This window comes from Hypanus sabinus, chromosome 3 (genome assembly GCF_030144855.1).
Source record: "Hypanus sabinus isolate sHypSab1 chromosome 3, sHypSab1.hap1, whole genome shotgun sequence".
NCBI lineage: Eukaryota > Metazoa > Chordata > Chondrichthyes > Myliobatiformes > Dasyatidae > Hypanus > Hypanus sabinus.
In genome coordinates, this window is record NC_082708.1 from 43,128,564 (window position 1) to 43,145,030 (window position 16,467).

The 16,467-nt window shown below is 40.1% G+C and overlaps 1 protein-coding gene across 8 annotated transcripts in view; it reads left to right on the forward strand.

Moving 5' to 3' along the window:
- spata13 (spermatogenesis associated 13) overlaps positions 1-16,467 on the forward strand; it is a 205,223-nt gene that overhangs the window by 44,901 nt on the left and 143,855 nt on the right. For 2 of the 8 annotated variants that reach the window (XM_059964181.1, XM_059964184.1), the window contains exon 1: positions 10,652-10,804. The exons of the other annotated variants lie outside the window; for them this stretch is intronic. The gene's annotated coding sequence lies outside the window, so the exon portion shown is untranslated. Of the gene's footprint in view, positions 1-10,651; positions 10,805-16,467 lie in introns of those variants that run through there. 8 annotated transcript variants of the gene reach the window in all.

Here is a 16,467-nt window from a genome sequence, read left to right on the forward strand (position 1 = left end):
GAACATGCTTTATGAAGAAAGATTGAGTGAGCTCGGGCTTTTCTGTTTGGAGCAAAGGAGGATGATGAAGATTTGATAAAGGTGCATAAGATGAGAAGGAGGACAGCCAGTGCCTTTTCCCAGGGTAGGAATGTGTAATATGAGAAAACATACTTTTAAGGTGATTGGAAGGGAGTGTAGGAAGCTGTCGAAAGTACATTTTTACACCAAGTGGTGAGTGCATAGAATACTCTGCTGTGGGTGCTGGTAAAGGCAAAAACACTAGGGACATTTAACAGACTCAGAATTTCAAAGTACTTTTATTATCAAAGTATGTATATAGTATACAACTCTGAGATTTGCCTTCCTGCAGGCAGCCATCAAATAAACACCACAGAATGAACAACCCCACACAACAAAGACCATCAAACGCCTAATGCGGAAAAAAAGAACAAATCGCACAAATGAGAAAAAGCAAGCAAATAGCACACAGAACATTAAAAATTGTCAAACTGCAGTCTCCAGAAGTGAGTCCATAGCCACGGAGCATATTCATCGCTGGGAGGATTAAACAACAGACTGAGGGTCTCAAAGTGAATCTAGATCCACGGAGCACATTCAACGCTGAGAACATTAAGCATCAAACCGCAGAGTCCCCCAAAAGTGAGTCCACAGCTATAAGCCGCCAAACCTTGCGGTGTGGGACCCAGCACCTTCTGCCAGTAGCGGCAGGATGGAGAGTGGTCAAACGTAGGCAGGTGGCGCTGAACACCTGTTTTTTTTCTGCTTTCATCCTCAGTGTTAATCTTGTTCGACACTTTAATTGGCATGGAGTAATGAAGCTGACAATGGTTTAAGTTCTGCCATTAGGAATCCACGGCTATCCCTGTACACTCTGCCCTCAACCTCACTGAATCCCCCCAGAGACTGCAAAAGTGACAGATTGTTTAGTTGGCTCAAAAACACATCCTCAAAATGGAAATTACAGGCTGCCATTGATCACATTCATGAAAATATTTAAGAGTATCTAGTAATTTCATGAGCAGACCGAAGTATGTCGCCGCCGGTCATTGATGCAATCTTGCAAAAGGCAGGCCCATAGGTGAAAGAAATATGGAGAGCTGTGTGAGGCGGGGAAGGGTTAGATTAACTTTGGAGTATGTTAAATGGTCAGCACAACATCTTTGGCTGAAGGGTCTGTAATGTTCTATGTTCTATGTTCTAATGTCTCTTGCCACAGGCCTTTTAGACCTGTGCCTAAGAAGAATAATGTGAGCTGCCTTAATGACTATTGCCTAGTAGCACTCGCATCTACAGTGATGAATGCTTTGTGGCTAGACTGAACTCCTGCCTCAGCAAGGACCTGGACCCATTGCAATTTGCCTATCATCGCAATAGGTCAATGGCAGATGCAACCTTAAGGGCCCTGCTTACAACTTTAGACCACCTGGACAACACAAACACCTATGCCGTTCATCAACTATAGCTCAGTAGTTAATACCATCATTCCCACAATCCTGATTGAGAAGTTGCAGAACCTGGGCCTCTGTACCTCTCTCTGCAATTGGATCCTCGACTTCCTAACCAGAAGATCACAGTCTGTGCGGTTTGGTGATAATGTATCCTCCTGGCTGACAATCAACACTGGAGCATCTTAGGGGTGTGAGCTTAGCCTACTGCTCTAGTCTCTATATACGTATGATTGTGAGGCTAGACATAGCTCAAATACCATCTTTAAATTTGCTGACAATACAACCATTGTTGCTAGAATTTCAGGTGGTGATGAGAGGGTGTACAGGTGTGAGATATGCCAAAAGGAGTGGTGCCGCAGCAACAACCTGGCACTCAATGTCAGTAAGACGAAAGAGCTGATTGTGGACTTCAGGAAGCACAAGATGAAGGAGATCAGAGAGAGATCAGAAGTAGAGAGAGTGAGCATTTTCAAGTTCCTGGGTGTCAAGATCTCTGAGGATCTAACCTAGTTCCAGCATATCAATGTAATTATAAAGAAGGCAAGACAGCGGCTATTCTTCATTAGGAGTTTGAAGAGATTTGGCATGTGTGGTGAACTACATATACCTGTCTGGACACGCCCCCTGCAGACTGCTCCTGTGGCTCCTCCCACCGACCCCTGTATAAAGGCGATCAAGGCCTGAGCCCGGCCTCTCAGTCTCCAGGATGTAGTATGGTGGTCACTCACTGCTTGTTCCTTCTTCCAGTCAATAAAAGCCGATATCTTGCCTTACGTCTCAGAGTGAGTTATTGATGGTGCACCAGTTTTATTGACTGGAAGTTTTAAAACATGGAAACCGTTTTACGTCCAGAAAGATTGGATTTGGACCCCCAAGACCCTGAAGCAGCTCTTGTTTTTGAACTCTGGCTTGCATGCTTCCAATCATACTTGGAGGAGGTTCATGCAACTGAACCCGCTGTTATGCACAGAATTCTCCTCTCGAGGGTCACCCCAAAGGTTTATTCATTTATCAGGGACCTGCCGACCTACGAAGGGGCACTGGACGCCCTCAAAAGACAGTACCTGCGGCCGGTGAACACCGTCTACGCAAGACATCGCTTAGCTACCCGGCGACAGCGGCCTGTAGAATTGAGCACCGAGTTTCTCCGAGCACTACAGACACTCGTCTGAACTTGTGACTGCAAGACGCTCATGGCAGAACAGCATGCGGAGCTGCTAGTACGAACGCCTATTCTCTTTTCCCAGGAAGTCTGTCACTGGGACCACCCTACCAGTTTGGTTGACGTCCCCAGGGCCAGTGCTGCTCCGGAGACATGTGAGGAGCGATAAATACTCCCCGCTGGTCGAGAGTGTTCACCTTCTACATGCGAACCCCCAGTATGCCTACATGGTCTTACCTGATGGGCGGGAGGACACGGTCTCTGTCCGCGACCTGGCGCCCGCAGGTGCAGCAGACCACTACCCTGAACACTCTCCAGTAACTATGAACCCTGCACCAGAGGTGACACCGCGCACACCAGGCCCTACACAGACTCCTCACGACACTCATATACCGGGCGTTTTGTACGCATATATACCAGGCGCCTCGCACATGCGTGAGGGATCACTGACGCCTAGTGGGCTGGAACCAGCACAACCTCCGTCTCCTGTGCAATCACCACCACCGGCACCGGCACCGGTGCAATCACCACCGCCTGCATCTGTGCAATCACAGCCGGTGCTACGTAGATCACAGTGACAGATTCGACCACCTGATAGACTTAACCTGTAAGAAACTTCGCCACATGGGGACTCTTTTAAAACAAAGGGGTGGTGAATGTGGTGAACTACATATACCTGTCTGGACACGCCCCCTGCTGACTGCTCCTGTGGCTCCTCCCACAAACCCCGGTATAAAGGCGATCAAGGCCTGAGCCCGGCCTCTCAGTCTCCAGGATGTAGTATGGTGGTCACTCACTGCTTGTTCCTTCTTCCAGTCAATAAAAGCCGATATCTCGCCTTACTTCTCAGAGTGAGTTATTGATGGTGCATCAGCATGTCAACAAATACACTGAAAAACTTCTATAGATGTACTGTGGAGAGCATTCTGACAGGCTGCATCACTGTCTAGTATGGAGGGGCTACTGCACAGGACTGAAAGAAGCTGCAGAGGTTGTAAGTCTAGTCAGCTCCATCTTGGGTACTAGCCTACAAAGTACCCAGGAAATCTTCAGGGGGCGGTGTCTCAGAAAGACAGCGTCCATTATTAAGGACCTCTAGCAATTAGGACATGCCTTCTTCTCACTGTTCTTTCTTTTCTTTTTCAATCTTTTTATTGATTTTCATATATACACAAAAAAAATAACATAATAATAAGTAAATTATGAATACAATAGACTTGAAATCACATTGATAATAAGATAACAATATCCTACTAAACATCAACAGAAGAAAATACCTTAATCAATCAAGTCCACATGATTATATGAAAAAAAAACAAAAATAACCATTAAAAAAGAAAAAAAAATTAAAAATATGTGAAAAAAAATATATATTAAAAAAAAATAAAACACTAAACTAAACTAACATGGGCAATAATAACAGTTTACAAGTATATGATAGTGTCAAAGAACTCCGGAACTCCATACCTGAACATGAATAAGCAGAAAGAAGGTCTGGAAAAGGCCAAATTAATTCATATGAAAATGTCGAATAAGCGGTCTCCAAGTTTCTTCAAATTTAATTGATGAGTCAAAAATAGTGCTAATTTTTTCCAAACTCAGATAAGAAATAGTTTGAGAAAGCCATTGAAATGTGGTAGGAGGATTTACTTCTTTCCAATTTTGTAATATAGACCTTCTAGCCATTAATGTTACAAAAGCAATCATTCGTCTGATTGAAGGGGAAAACTGATTACCATCTTCATTTGGTATGCCAAAAATTGCAGTAATAAAATGAGGTTGTAAATCTACATTCCAAATTGAGGAAATAGTAGTAAATATGTCCTTCCAATAATTATGTAAAGTGGGACATGACCAGAACATATGGGTCAATAAGGCCACTTCTGAATGACATCTGTCACATTGAAGGTTAATATGAGAATAGAATCGAGCAAGTTTATCTTTAGACATATGAGCTCTATGTACAATTTTAAATTGTATTAAAGCATGTTTAGCACATATAGAAGAAGAATTAACCATTTGCAAAATTTTTTCCCATTTATCTGTTGATATGTTATATCGAAGTTCTTTTTCCCATTCTTGTTTAATTCTAACTGATATTTCTGGTTGTATCTTCATAATCATATTATAAATAAAAGCTACTAATCCCTTCTGACAAGGATTTAAGGTAAAAATCAAATCTGTAATGTCCACCAAAGTTGAATTAGGAAAAGATGGTAAAACTTTATGTAAGAAATTTCTAATTTGTAAATATCTGAAAAAATTAGATTTAGGTAATTCAAATTTGTTGGAAAGTTGATCAAATGACATCAAAGTATCTTCAAAAAAGAGATCACGAAAACATTTTATACCTTTCCTTTTCCATATGTTAAAAGCTTGATCTGTCCAGGAGGGTTTGAAAAAGAAATTAAGTAAGATAGGGCTATCAAGAACAAAGTTTTTCAAAGTAAAAAACTTACGAAATTGAAACCAAATTCGTAATGTATGTTTAATAACAGGATTAGATATTTGTTTATTAAATTTAACTAAATCCGCAGGAAGACAAGAACCAAGAACAGAGAATAGAGAATATCCCTTTACCTCATTACATTCCAAATTTACCCACTGTGGGCACAGTGGTGAATCCAAATCTAGTTTCCAATACAATAAATTACGAATATTATTTGCCCAATAATAAAATCTAAAATTGGGTAAAGCTAAACCACCATCTTTTTTTGATTTTTGTAATTGCTTTTTACTTAACCTAGGGTTTTTATTTTGCCACACAAATGAGGAAATTTTTGAATCAATGTTATCAAAAAAAGATTTAGGAATAAAAACTGGTAGGGCTTGAAATAAGTATAAAAATTTTGGTAAAATCATCATTTTAATAGCATTAATCCGACCAATTAATGATAAAAACAAAGGAGACCATCTTGTAGTAAGTTGATGAATTTGATGAAGCATAGGTAAAAAATTCAGTCTAAATAAATCTTTATATTTCTTGGTAATTTTTATACCTAAATAGGTAAAGTTATCAGTAACAACTTTAAGTGGTATCCTATCACTCAATAAAGTTTGTGCATTTAAAGGAAATAATTCACTCTTATCTAAATTTAGTTTATAACCAGAAAAAGTACCAAATTGAACCAACAAGGATAAAATAGCAGGAATAGACCTATCAGGGTTCTTCTCACTGTTACCATCAGGTAGGAGGTACAGAAGCCTGAAGGTACACACTCAGAGATTCGGAAACAGCTTTTTCCCCTTTGCCATCAGATTTCTAAATAGGCATTGAAATCAATATACATATACTGTAATCGACTAATCTATTTATTTATTTATTTTCTCTCTTCTATATTATATATTGCATTGAACTGCTGCTAAGTTAACAAATTTCATGTCATATGCCAGTGATAATAAGCCTGATTCTGATGCTGATCTTGATTTACTTTTGATAACTGATGAGATAAATTGTTAATTGTTATGATCTTTGCTGTTTACTTCTGCCATCGTGGTATTGAGATATCATTTCAAAGGTCCACTTAGATTTAAAGTTAGCAAGCTCAAATGTAGGTTGAAAGTAAAATGATTTTGTTTTCTGTGTAGTTGCGAGTTTATTGATAATATTAGACTGTCTTGGACTATAGATTAAGAAAAATATCTCTTTTGAGATGCTGGCTGAGAATTGCTAAGCAGGAGATACTGGTCATCGACACCAGAGGAAAGCATAGATGTAGGAAGGAGCAAATTAGACCATTTAAATCAGCTGGATAAAATAATAATAAAAGTTGAGATTACTCACTACTAGTGTAAGTGTAAAGACAATGGAAAGGACATACAATATTAAGAAGGGCACTGTAGAGCATAATATCTTAGCAGTCAGAATTGAGAATCCTGAAGGGTCAATTCCCAAATCATTGCCACGGTAGAATGGTTCTTGATTGACCAAAAAGTGGAGGAAGGGATAGGATCCAATTGCCTGCTCCAACTCAGAGCTAGTGATATAGAAATGTCTTGTTGTTCTAGGAGTTTACAGTTGGGAGCTGAATTCAAAAGCAAGACCTCATGTAATAGTTCTGGTATAATCATCAAGCTGTTTTCAAATGTCAAACAAGCTAGGAAAATCAACTTGTACAAAATGACTAGTGTAGGGGAATAAAGGTGCTTTGCTTCGTGAGATATTAGTACCTGTTCTGGGACAGGAGGAACTGTATATTTGAGGCAGTCTGGAGCAAAGGTTTATTTAAGGACTTAACTTTCAGAGTGGCAACTCCTTATAAAATAAAGTAATTTGAGTTTGAAAGCAGGAGTTGGTGGTTATTTGGTAGCAGATTTGTCAATGCTCATTAGAAATAAAAGTATTAAATTGCTGCAGATGGCACAACCAATTGATGTGTTGAAATCATGAATGTACCAAATTCTATCATAGAATTTCAGTTAGCAATCAAAGTTTTCACAGTGGAAGGCAATGTCCTTTAATTTACTGTTCTAATATATTTTTCAGAAACTTTTGGAAATCTCACATGAATGTCAGTGAGGAAGGGGTAGGGCTGAAATCTGGTGTCACCATCAGTCAAAACGTGTTCTCCATGTCCACATGTGAACATTGGTTGTCTGCACTGATTACTGACAGCATTTAAATGAATGTGTGTAGGCCTTCATCAAATGCTTTACTGGATCTTCAAGTGGGTAAATTAACTTGTACCCATGTCTGATATCCAGCACCAACTCATTTCTAACAGGTGAGCCCCAATGAACCAGAATGGTGTCTATTCCAGCTATTTTCTCGATTACTGTTTGTTCTTTAAGAGTTGTTCCAAATAAGCATTTTAAACTTTCACTGAAAGTGTTCACTGAGGTTCTATGTGTTGCTGAATATTATTATATCATAATGGTAAAAATAGACCCTTGATTTTAAATCTCAAATAGTCTTTTTTAGTTTGATATTTTATATTATCCAAAATTTGTTGCCCAGCATTATATTATTACTTAATAGCTCACTCTAATCTGTTATTTTGACATGCAGTGGATTCTGGTTAATTGGGCCATCAGTTAATTGGGGCAGTTGCTTAATTGGGAAAACTCGCAAAGAACAAAAACTAATTGAGAAAGTAGCTGACAGTATGCTGCTTAATTTGGATAGGAGTCTTGATGAACAATTTCTAACTAGTGTCAGTTATTGGACTTGTGTGGCTGTTAGATGCTACATGGTGCTTAGAGCAATCCGTTTTTAAATAGTGTCAGTTGCATGTATTTGTGTTAAAACAAAACAGTGATTTTGTCAGTGATAATTCATGAGAAATAAGCTTTAAGATAATTCTGAACTGCTTTGCTCACTGCACTTTCACATATTGAGGCTTGGAGATGCCAGAAGTGGTTGGGAGTGAAAATGAAATGATTTCACTGCTTCTAACAAGTTAGGAACTACAAAGAATTTGAAGGGATCGACAATCATCTTGAATGTTACAATGAAAATGAAGATTTGGAGGATGCGATCATCAATAGCATTGTGTGAAGGCAGTCCATTATCTAAACCAGGTACTGATTTTGTTCATTTACAGTCAATCAAAGGAAAACAGCAGCATGCACTGGATGGATTCCATCATAACTATTTGGAACTGTAATGTAGTTATATTGGCAGTGTTCGAATTTGTTCTGTATTTCATTTAAATACATAATTTTCTGCTCAGTTAAACAGGAGTTTGTCTTTTTTTTATATACCATTTTAATTATTTCCATGAAACTTTGGCAAATTGGAGCAGCTGCTTAATTGGGCCAAAATGTACTGGTCCCCGAGATGTCCCAATTATCCTGCATCCATGTATATAGCAACTAATCCAGTCACCATTTTCTGTCCACTAATACAAATTGGTGAGGGAAAGTAATACAAATATTGTCATTTTTAGCATGCGTTTTATGTAAACAAAGCTTTATTCTGAGAGTTTTGGTTTAAAACTTCATGTAGAGATTTAATTTGTCATTTCCATGTCATGCTCTAATTGTGTGAACAAGTTAGCTCAGTTCTATCCTGAGAATTGATAGGAATTTTTACATCATATTTGTCTTTGTTTCAGCTTTGAACATCTTGTATCTCAGAATGTAGTGATCCTTGGTATTTATTTTATTCTCTTTATTGTTTTGACAGATTTAGTTGTTGGGTCACAAAAGTGTTTTAGAATTTGTGTACAATAGATTGTTTTATTGGGCCATTGATGAATTGGGGCAGTTGCTTGTTTGGGACAACTTTAAAAGAACAAACACTAATCGGTTTAGAATAGCTGGGGTTTGCTTTGTATATTTGGGACACTACGCCGCTTAATTGGGACAGGAGACAGTTTCTAGCTGGCTTCACTGTGATTAGAACAAAGCTTTTAAACACCATCAATTCTGTGTTTGTGTTCAAAAGGCAGTGTTTTTTGTGTCACTGATAGTTGGTGAGAAATAATAGTAAGTTCAGAACTGTTTTGCATTGATAACTATTTGGAACTATTAAACAGTGGTGGTATATGAGTAAACAGTCCCACTGCCTTGTGGGCAGCCTAGGGAGTGATGAAGGCTACAAGAGTAAACCCAGAGAGCAGATCTGGAGTGGAGCCGTTAAGGCGGCCGGACATCATGGAACATCCTTCTGGCAGTTCCTGCAACCAAGCTGCTGCCAAACGTATTGCTTCATTAGCTTTCCTTTGGACTAGACTGGTGAGGCTGAGGGGGGCATCTCAGGATCTCTTCAGCTTCCACCCAGGCTTAAGATGATGATCGTCACTCATTGTCCTCACTACTAACCAACCAGCATTGGTTGTGTTCAAATCTGTTCTCTATATCACTTAAATACATAATTTGCTACTTAGTTAAATGGTAGTTTTTTTATACCTCTTTGACTATTTCCATGAAACTTCGGTTAATTGGGGCAGCCATGTAATTGGGCCAAAATGTACTCGTCCTGATGTGTCCCAATTAACTGGAATCCACTGTACTGCAAAATGACCAGGGCTGTTACTTATTTATAAAATGCTCTTCTCTGGCTGGATTCGCATTTATTTAAGTAGTTATAGCTCTTATTCCACTTCTGTTTAATCGCAAGACGAGGTGGAGCAAATGATAATTTTATGAACTAAGAGGGACTGCTACACTTCTTTGTCAAGGTAGATTCTGAGAAAATGCTGTAGAAAATTCTGATAGTAGACAAAGTATTTTGAGCTTGAAAATTATTACAGTTAAACAAAATTTTAATTAGATTGATTATTTATAAGCAAGAAACCAACAAGACAGCCTACAATGAAAGGAATAGCAATAATGCATAGTTTCATCTTCTGTAACATTTAAGATTAAACGATTCGGCATCTTTTAAATATTTTTAAAACTGAAAACCTTGGAAAGAGAGGCTTGTTAAAATAGCACCCTCTTCGTGGTTAGACAGCATTTAAGAAATGTCTAGACAGGCACTACATTGCAGAATTTGGAAGTGCTAGAAGATGGGATTAATAACAGATGGGATCCCACTGGTTGATGTGAATGTGTTAGGCTAAAAGGCCTGTTTACATGTTGTATCAGTTTATCTATGAACCAAATTCATTCTCTTTGGTTCTGATCTTAGAGTCAGACAGTCATACAACATTGAAAGAACTGGCTGCATGAAATGTTTGACATTTCTTGAAATTACTTTTAAATTGAACCTGAACCATGAAGAGGATTGATTTTAACTTGGTTCAAATGCTGTTCATACTAAGTTCCTTTCCTAAATCACTTGAGAGGAAAAAAGCTTCCCTGAAAATGTATATTTAATCAAAACAAATACACAAAACCTTGTGCCAAATGAAATATCACTTCCTGCCACAATATCAATAGTACAAAGATTAAAGAGTGGTGAACTGAGGCGTTTTCTGTCTTCCAGCAAAATGTGTTTGGTATAATTTTGTCAAAATATGCTGGTTGCAGTGTAAACAGATGACTGAAGGAAAGTATGAAGCATGTTCTTTGCTTTGAATGCATTACTACCAACCAGAAATGTGTGGGTGGAGTCAATTTTTTTTACTGCCAGCGTATCACACAGTAACTCCCTGGGCTGTGCACCTCATGTGAGTATTGTAGTCACTACAATGTAAAGAAGATCAACCTCTCGGCAAGAAAGTGGATTTGGTTCAGTTGAGCATGTATTGTCGTTTGGATTGGAAGCCAGTGAAATTTAAACAGATTTGTTTCTCAAGATTTGGTGAGTTGACTTGAAACAATTTTAGTAATGTAAATGGATAAAAACAAACTGCTGGAGAAACTTAGTGAATCAGGCAGCATCACTTGAGGGAAATAGGCAGTGGATATTTTGAGTTGAAGCCTCTCATCTGGGCTCGTGGAGTCTTGAGATGTCTATTTGAATCCCTCCAGCAGCAGCTGTTTTTTTTCTTCCAGATTATCTTGCGCCTCCATTTGTAACATTTAAAAGTTGATGGTTGTTTTGATTGTATTTGATTATGAAATATAATAAATCTAATGTGGATTTTTAGTAATAACTCTGCTTAGATAAACTTATAAATCTGAAAGTTTTTTTGATCTTGCTATTTGAAATTTTATACAATTATATGTTTGTACTTCTGAAGGAATAATGTAATAGAATACAGCAAAGACTAGAGTATGATAAATGATTAATTATGGTTCAGTTGTAAATAGATAATTTGTTCCTCTTTGGCTTGTGCTCTATACTGCAGCTCATGACAGTGTTTTTATATAAGATTAAGCGGCTGGAGCTGACTGTTACTCATAATGCAAAATTATTTGCTTAAAATATTTGCTCTAGTTTATGAAGTGTTACCTTCTCAGGAAGAAAATATTTTTAGAATGCAGTTTATTGAGCTCAGGGCTGTAACTTGTTCTTGTGAGTTTCAGTTGGATTGATAATCTACTTACGCTAAGCAAAGTTACACCCAAGTCTGCCCCTAATGTATTGTTTCATCTGAGGATACTGGAATGTACTCATTAATAGGAATTTGTACAATCTTTTTCTCAAGAACAACAGGCTAGAGTTATCAAAAATCCTGGTAATGATTAATATAAAATCTAGAATCTTCTTTCCAGCTACATTGGACCCTTTCCTCTTTGCCTACTGCTGAAATCAGTCCACTGAAGACGCCACAGCCCCTACCTACCCTGCATTCCAACCTGTCCCACCTAGAAAACAATGCCTCATGCGCCAGAGTATCGCCCGCTGACTTCAGCTCAGCATTTAACACGATTGTCCCTCAGAGGCTGGTGGGTAAGCTGTTCACTTTGGGACTCAACACCTCTTTCTGTAACTGGATATGATGGAAAGATCCAACTCAGTAACATCTCAAGCTCCATCACTCCGAGCACTGGATGCCCCAGGGCTGCTGCCGACTCACGACAGCGCTGCACAATCTATCTCAAGCCGCATTTTGAAGTTCATTGATGGTGTCATGGTTGGCCTCATCAGCAACAATGATGAGTCTGCATACTTGGTATGAAAACAGCAACCCTGAGTCCAGGTGTGGACAAGACAAGACGATTGTGGACTTTAGAACAGTTGAGGTCAACCACTCTCCATTGCACTCTGCTGTGGAGAGAGTGAAGAGCACAAAGTTCCTTGCTGTGCACATTCAGGTGATCTAATGTGGACCCATAGCACCACCTCATTAGTCAAGAAGACACAGAGGCATGCAAGGTTTTCCACCCCCATTCTAACAATTTTCTACAGAAGCACCATAAAGAGTATCCTGTCTGGCTGCATCATTGTGTGGTCTAGAATTTGAAAAGCGCTGGAATGCAAGACCCTACAGGAGATGGTAAAAACTGCCAAGAGGATCACTGGGGTCTCCCTGTCCCCTATTTGTGGTATCTATTGGGAGTGTTGTATAGGATGGGCCCAGAGCATTATTGAGAATCCCTACCACCCATTCCACAATCCCTTTGATCCACCACCATCAGGAATGAGGTTAAGGAGCATCATGACGAGAATTGCCAGACTGGATAACAGCTTCTAAGGTCATAAGATATAGGAGCAGAATTAGGCCATTCAGCCAATTGAGTTTGCTTCACCATTCCATCATGGCTGATCCCGGATCTGACTCAACCCCATACACCTTCTTGCCTTATCCTTTGATGCCTTGACTGATCAGGAAACTATCAACTTCCGCCTTAAATATACACACGGACTTGACCTCCACTGCAGTATCTGGCAGAACGTTCTACAGATTCACCACCCTGGCTTTAAAAAAAATCCTCCTTACCTCTGTTCTAAAAGGTTGCCCCTCAGTTTTGAGGCTGTGCCTTCTAGTTGTGAGTACCCGCTCCATAGGAAACGACCTCTCCACATCCACCCTATCCAGTCCTTTCAACATTTGATAAGTTTCAATGAGATCCCCCGAACTGTTCTGAATTCCGGTGAGTACAGGCCCAAAGCTGCCAAACGCTCCTCACATGTTAAGCTGAGGATGTTCTTTGTTGATTATAGCTTTGCTTTTAATACTGTCATCCCCAGCAAGCTTATCTCCAAACTCCACCAGCTAGGCCTCAGCTCATCACTCTTCAACTGGGTCCTGAATTTCTTGTCAGGGCATTCACAGGCAGTGAGACTGGGCCTTCACTTGTCCTCCACTACCATCCTGAACACTGGTAAACCACAAGGTTGTGTATTGAGTCCCAAACTCTACTCCCTCCTCACTTATGACTGTGTACCTGAATTTAACACCAATACCATCATCAAATTCGCAGACGACACAACAGTGATCGGGTTGATCTCCAACAGAGACAAATCAGCGTACAGAGCGGAGGCACAGAAATTAGTGAGCTGGTGCTCAGAGAACAACCTGTCTCTTAATACAGCAATGAGTAAGGAGCTAATTATCAACTTTGGAAAGTCACGGGATGACGAGTACACTCCCGTGTACATTAACGGAGACATAGTGGAGAAGGTGTCCAGTTTCAGGTTTCTGGGATTACACATCTCAGAAGACCTTACATGGTCCACTAACACCACAACAATAGTTAAGAAAGCACAGCAACGCTTGTTTTCCTCAGGACGCTGAAGAAGGCTGGTCTACCTGAACAGATGCTGGTGACCTTTTACCGCTGCACCATAGAGAACATCTTAACACACTGCATCTCTGTGTGCTATCTCAGTTGTACAGCAGCTGATAGGAAAGCATTTCAGTGGGTCGTCTCTAGCGCACAGAAGATCATCAGGACACAGCTCCCAGCCCTGGAGGACACCTACAGCTAACGCTGCCCAAGGAAAGCTACAAGCATCTGTAAGGACAATACACACCCATGCAATCATCTGTTTGAACTTCCATCGGGCAGGCGTTATAAGATTTTCTATGCCTGCACCCAGAGTGAAAAATAGTTTTTTCCCCAGACTATAATTGCTCTGAACCAATTGATGAAGCATCATCCATAAATTTGTTATATTGCTACTTTTAATATTGGCTTTATGGCTGTCATGCATCTGAGTTGCGCTTTTGTACTGCTGGACATTGCTTGTACTGGCTGGTTACTTGATTTTATTGTTTATTTATTTGTTGTTTTATAGCATTGCAAACTCATTTTAGCTGTATTGGTGCATGATGAACTGTACTATGCAATGACAATAAAGATATTTCAATCTTTCAGTTTCAAAGCTCTTCATTCCTCTGAATCATCCTTGTCAGTTTCCTCTGGACTCTCTCCAATGGCAAAACATCCTTTCTGAGATATGGGGCCCAAAGCTGTTGACAATACTCCAAGAGCGGCCTGACTAGTGTCATTATCTCCTTGCGTTTAAGTTCTTTTCCCCTTGAAATAAATGCCAACATTGCATTTTTCTTTACTGCAGACTCAACCTGTAAATTAACTTTCTGGGTATCGTTCACGAGGGCTGTTAAGTCCCTCTGCAACTCTGGTGTTAGAACCTTCTCCCCATTTAGATAATAGTATGCACTATTGTTCCTTTCACCAAAGAGCATTATCATAAATTTCTTAGCACTGTATTCCATCTGCTACTTTTTTGACCATTCTTCCAATTTTTCTCAGTCCTGCTGTAATTGCATTGCTTCCTCAGCACTACCTACTCCTCCTCCTATCTTTGCTTCATCTGCAAACTTTGCCACAAAGTGACCTATTTCATTATCCAAATCATTGTCAAGCAATGTGAAAATTAGTGGTCCCATTATTAATTACCTTATCTGTAATTATAGAGTCCAACACTTGCCCAACCACTGAGGTTAGGCTAACTGGCCTATATAATTTCCTTTATTTTGCCTTCCTTCCACCTTAAAGAGTGGAGTGACACTTGCAATCTTTCAGTCTTCCAGGACCGCACCAGAACCAAGTGATTCTTGAAAGCTCATGACTAATGCATCCATTACCTCTTCAGCAAACTCTCTCAGGACTCTTGGATGTAGTCCATCTGGTCTAGGTGACTTGTACACCTTAAGACCTTTGAGTTTGCCTAGCACTTTTCCCCTTTGGCACTCATTCTTGCTCCTTGACACTCATGGACCTTCTGGCACATTGCTAGTGTCTTCCACAGTGAAGTCTGATGCAAGGTACCCATTAAGTTGATCGGCCATTTCTTCGTCCCCCATTGCTACCGCACCTGCATCATTTTCCAGAAGAATATCAAGTGCTGAAGTGTGATGATGGTACTCTGTAATGAAGGCTAGTTGCTGAAGGTAGATGATTAGTAGCATAGAATAGAAAAGATATTGGAAAATAGATGGGGAGGGATTCTTAAGTTAAAGCAGAGACAGCAAGTTCCACAACTTCGATGGTATTTCAGACTGCACATGGTATCTGAAAGCAGTCACCCTGTCTGAATGAGGAGCTGGGCCCTTTCAGCAGTCGGGCCAGTGATCGACCAGACAGTTCGGAAGGTGTCTCCGAGGAGAGGTCCTTGCAGACATCTACATAGAGGCCACCCCCAACCCCTTCCTGTACATTGATGAAAGGGCCTGTGGGTGCTCCTTGAAAGAGAGTTTCAGCGACCAGAGGATGAAGAGCTGAAGACAAAGGAATGTGATTAAGCTGCAGTCAGCCCACAGGGAAAGAGCCGACAGGCATTTTGAAAGGAGCTGCATTTCTAAAGGCTTGTTCAAATTTCTGGAACAACCTCTCTGAACATTTGGTAGGCAGTGATTAGGGAATGCTAGGGTAGATATTGAGGCACACAAAACTGGGGGGGGGGGGAGTTTCGAGGCAGGGTGGTTTTGCTGCCCTATTTGAGTACATCCTTCTTGGTTGGCCTTTCCTGGTACAAATTTATTTTTGTCCAGGAGAGACAAGAGGAGGGACTGTTAGAGAGATTTTTGGGTTTGGGTCATTTACATTTAGCAAATGTACCAGTCTTCTATTCCTTGGTAATGTATTGTGGATTTACTTTGGAACACTGCTTTTCCTAAAAACTGTGGATTCTAGTCCAGATGCTGCTGGTGCCTGTGGGATGGTTGGAATCAGAAGGTGTGAAGTTTGTATGTAGCTTCAAAAGAAAGCATTGACTATACTTTGTAAATATGGAATTGTCCTTTGTGTTTAGCAAATAAATATCGAGCCCCTCCCCCCCCCCCCCCCCCCCCCCGGTCAGGCCAGGAGACCTTTCCACCAAAAGCACCTCCATATGATGCCTGCTGTATCTTGTTTTGTTGAATAAAGCTGCTTTGTCTCTCTCTCTCTCTCTTTCCCCTCCCCCTCTCCCCCCCCCCTTTCTCTCCTCCCTCTCCCTCATTCATGCAACAACATAGCACATGTCCTGTAATCCTGGCAGCATCCTGGGAAAACTCTTCCGCATCCTCTCCAAAGCTTTGATGTCCTTTTTATAATGGCATGATCAGATTTGCTACAGTAGTATGCAAATCTATAAAACTGCTATAAATAAAATGTATGCTTTAAGTC